Here is a 4,847-nt window from a genome sequence, read left to right as displayed (position 1 = left end):
CTGGTTACGGGTAAGATAAGATTTCCCGTTTACAATAAGAACTGCTTATTTGGCTATCCGGAATTTTCTATTTGAAAAGTTAATCTTTTTTGTTTATATGTGGTGGCAACCTTATTTTTAATGTTATACGGAGAAGTCTGTTTTTTAAATATTAAGATTTGTTTGCACATGTTTATAATTGATTAAATTTTAGGCTGAGCCTTAATCCTAACTTGTTGCGCATTATTACTATCACTACTACACTTAATCCTAGTGTTTTGGTACATTTTATTGATTTTAGGTAATCTGTGTCCTCAACTTCATTTTGCACTATTTAGTACTCATAATTGTATTTATAGATTTATAATTTACAATCTTTAATTTAATAACTAATGAAGACACTGTTTTCTTCCACTTGATTTCAGCTATAGCACTTTTGTCACACTACACACATCTTTATATTTCAGCTCTGTGAATTCACAGCTCGTGCTTTTATAAACATTTGATCAGAGGACCATTTTTTCACTCTATGTTCTTAGATGCATAGTAATCTATATAGGCATATTTTAATATAGACGTATACCTGTCCGGATCTATTCCTATACTTGTGCACTTTATAATATATTTTAGATAAATTATTATTAAGTTAGATACACTTAATTTGTAAGCAATTTTTCTCTTTTAAGAATATCTGCACTTTATTAATATTTTTCAATTAATTTTTGGCACATACACTTGGCACTTTAATAAGATTAGGCAATCGCTTTTAGCTTTTTAGCGCTCCTGATTAATTTAACTATTTATAATGTAATATGGCTGGGATTACAGCTATAGTGTAATAGGGCTGGGGGTCACAGCTATAATGAAATAGGGCTAGGGTCACAGATATAGTGTAATAGGCCTGGGATCACAGCTATAGTGTAATAGGGTTGGGGTCACAGCTAAAGTGTAATAGGGTTGGGGTCACAGCTATAGTGTAATAGGTTTGGGGTCACAGCTATAGTGTAATAGGGTTGGGGTCACAGCTATAGTATAATAGGGTTGGGGTCACAGCTAAAGTGTAATAGGGTTGGGGTCACAGCTATAGTGTAATAGGCCTGGGATCACAGCTAAAGTGTAATAGGGTTGGGGTCACAGCTATAGTGTAATAGGTTTGGGGTCACAGCTATAGTGTAATAGGGTTGGGGTCACAGCTATAGTGTAATAGGGTTGGGGTCACAGCTATAGTGTAATAGGGTTGGGGTCACTGCTATAGTGTAATAGGGTTGGGGTCACAGCTATAGTGTAATAGGGTTGGGGTCACAGCTATAGTGCAATAGGGTTGGGGTCACAGCTAAAGTGTAATAGGGTTGGGGTCACAGCTAAAGTGTAATAGGGTTGGGGTCACAGCTATAGTGTAATAGGGTTGGGGTCACAGCTATAGTGTAATAGGGTTGGGGTCACAGCTAAAGTGTAATAGGGTTTGGGTCACAGCTAAAGTGTAATAGGGTTGGGGTCACAGCTATAGTGTAATAGGGTTGGGGTCACAGCTAAAGTGTAATAGGGTTGGGGTCACAGCTATAGTGTAATAGGGTTGGGGTCACAACTATAATGTAATAGGTTTGGGGTCACAGCTAAAGTGTAATAGGGTTGGGGTCACAGCTATAATGTAATAGGGTAGGGGTCACAGCTAAAGTGTAATAGGGTTGGGGTCACAGCTATAGTGTAATAGGGTTGGGGTCACAGCTATAATGTAATAGGGTTGGGGTCACAGCTAAAGTGTAATAGGGTTGGGGTCACAGCTATAGCGTAATAGGGTTGGGGTCACAGCTATAGTGTAATAGGGTTGGGGTCACAGCTAAAGTGTAATAGGGTTGGGGTCACAGCTGTAATGTAATAGGGTTGGGGTCACTGCTATAATGTAATAGGGTTGGGGTCACAGCTATAGTGTAATAGGGTTGGGGTCACAGCTAAAGTGTAATAGGGTTGGGGTCACAGCTAAAGTGTAATAGGGTTGGGGTCACAGCTATAATGTAATAGGTTTGGGGTCACAGCTATAGTGTAATAGGGTTGGGGTCACAGCAAAAGTGAAATAGGGTTGGGGTCACAGCTAAAGTGTAATAGGGTTGGGGTCACAGCTATAATGTAATAGGGTTGGGGTCACAGCTAAAGTGTAATAGGGTTGGGGTCACAGCTATAATGTAATAGGGTTGGGGTCACAGCTAAAGTGTAATAGGGTTGGGGTCACAGCTATAATGTAATAGGGTTGGGGTCACTGCTATAATGTAATAGGGTTGGGGTCACAGCTAAAGTGTAATAGGGTTGGGGTCACAGCTAAAGTGTAATAGGGTTGGGGTCACAGCTATAATGTAATAGGGTTGGGGTCACTGCTATAATGTAATAGGGTTGGGGTCACAGCTAAAGTGTAATAGGGTTGGGGTCACAGCTAAAGTGTAATAGGGTTGGGGTCACAGCTATAGTGTAATAGGGTTGAGGTCACTGCTATAATGTAATAGGGTTGAGGTCACTGCTATAATGTAATAGGGTTGGGGTCACAGGTATAATGTAATAGGGTTGGGGTCACAGCTATAATGTAATAGGGTTGGGGTCACTGCTATAATGTAATAGGGTTGGGGTCACAGCTATAGTGTAATAGGGTTGGGGTCACAGCTATAGTGTAATAGGGTTGGGGTCACAGCTATAATGTAATAGGGTTGGGGTCACAGCTATAATGTAATAGGGTTGGGGTCACAGCTATAATGTAATAGGTTTGGGGTCACTGCTATAGTGTAATAGGGTTGGGGTCACCGCTATAATGTAATAGGGCTGGGGGTCACAACTATAGTGTAATAGGGTTGAGATCACAGCTATAATGTAATAGGGTTGGGGTCACTGCTATAGTGTAATAGGGTTGAGATCACTGCTATAATGTAATAGGGTTGAGGTCACTGCTATAATGTAATAGGGTTGGGGTCACAGCTATAATGTAATAGGGTTGGGGTCACAGCTATAGTGTAATAGGGTTGGGGTCACAGCTATAGTGTAATAGGGTTGGGGTCACAGCTATAATGTAATAGGGTTGGGGTCACAGCTATAATGTAATAGGGTTGGGGTCACAGCTATAATGTAATAGGGTTGAGATCACTGCTATAAGTAATAGGGCTGGGGGTCACAGCTAAAGTGTAATAGGGTTGGGGTCACAGCTATAATGTAATAGGGTTGGGGTCACTGCTATAATGTAATAGGGTTGGGGTCACTGCTATAATGTAAGTTATTTTAACTTTCCCTTGTTGAACTGAACTTGAGACAAATAAATCACATAGAGCCTCCAGGATTTGTACCCAGGACCTATCGCACCTAAAGCGACAAACATATGTTTATGTTTTAATGTGTAAGTACTCAAATCACTACAGGAGGTGTGCACAAGTATTAGCCATCACTGCTTGAGGTGTGCACAAGTATTAGCCATTACTACAGGAGGTGTGCACAAGTATTAGCCATCACTACACAAGCTGTGCACAAGCATTAGCCATCACTACAGGAGGTGTGCACAAGTATTAGCCATCACTACAGATAGTGTGCACAAGTATTAGCCATCACTTCAGGAGGTGTGCACAAGTATTAGCCATCACTACAGATAGTGTGCACAAGTATTAGCCATCACTACAAGAGGTGTGCACATTTATAGCCATCACTACAGGAGGTGTGCACAAGTATTAGCCATCGCTTCAAGAGGTTACACAAGTATTAGCCATCACTAAAGGAGGTGTGCACAAGTATTAGCAATCACTACAGGAGGTGTGCACAAGTATAAGCCATCACTACAGGAGATGTGCACATGTATAGCCATCACTACAGGAGGTGTGCACAAGTATAAGCCATCACTACAGGAGATGTGCACATGTATAGCCATCACTACAGGAGATGTGCACATGTATAAGCCATAACTACAGGAGATGTGCACAAGTATAAGCCATCACTACAGGAGGTGTGCACATGTATAGCCATCACTAAAGGAGGTGTGCACAAGTATAAGCCATCACTCCAGGAGATGTGCACATGTATAGCCATCACTACAGGAGATGTGCACATGTATAGCCATCACTACAAGAGGTGTGCACAAGTATTAACAATCACTACAGGAGGTGTGCACAAGTATAAGCCATCACTACAGGAGATGTGCACATGTATAGCCATCACTACAGGAGATGTGCACATGTATAGCCATCACTCCAGGAGATGTGCACATGTATAGCCATCACTACAGGAGATGTGCACATGTATAGCCATCACTACAAGAGGTGTGCACAAGTATTAACAATCACTACAGGAGGTGTGCACAAGTATAAGCCATCACTACAGGAGATGTGCACATGTATAGCCATCACTACAGGAGATGTGCACATGTATAGCCATCACTCCAGGAGATGTGCACATGTATAGCCATCACTCCAGGAGATGTGCACATGTATAGCCATCACTACAGGAGGTGTGCACAAGTGTTAGCCATCACTACAAGAGGTGTGCACAAGTATTAACAATCACTACAGAAAGTGTGCATATGGCTATACACATGTCAGTCACATGTGAGACAACCAATAGCTGTGCAGGGCGCTGTGGCTTAGTTGGTTAAAGCGCCTGTCTAGTAAACAGGAGATCCTGAGTTCGAATCTCAGCAGTGCCTGCAGCTTTTTAATGCATATTAACTTGTCACACAATCACTAACTGCCCAGCAGGGTCACTCTCAGTCTGTCTCACACTATGGGCTAGATTTATTAAAGCTCTACGGCTGTAAGTTCTCACATGAACTTGCTCGCTGTCATTTATCAAGCAGCGGTCACCAGACCGCCGCTTCCCTAACCTCTTCGACACCTCTAATGTGGTGAAAT

General features: G+C 41.9%; 1 non-coding gene across 1 annotated transcript; it reads left to right on the top strand.

Moving 5' to 3' along the window:
- Positions 1 to 4,568: 4,568 nt before the first annotated feature.
- On the top strand, positions 4,569 to 4,642 carry TRNAT-AGU (transfer RNA threonine (anticodon AGU)). The gene has a single exon. It is a non-coding gene; the product is annotated as a tRNA-Thr (tRNA).
- Positions 4,643 to 4,847: the final 205 nt, after the last annotated feature.

This window comes from Bombina bombina, chromosome 6, assembly GCF_027579735.1.
Source record: "Bombina bombina isolate aBomBom1 chromosome 6, aBomBom1.pri, whole genome shotgun sequence".
In the NCBI taxonomy this organism is placed as follows: domain Eukaryota; kingdom Metazoa; phylum Chordata; class Amphibia; order Anura; family Bombinatoridae; genus Bombina; species Bombina bombina.
This window is presented reverse-complemented; position numbering and strand designations above follow the sequence as displayed.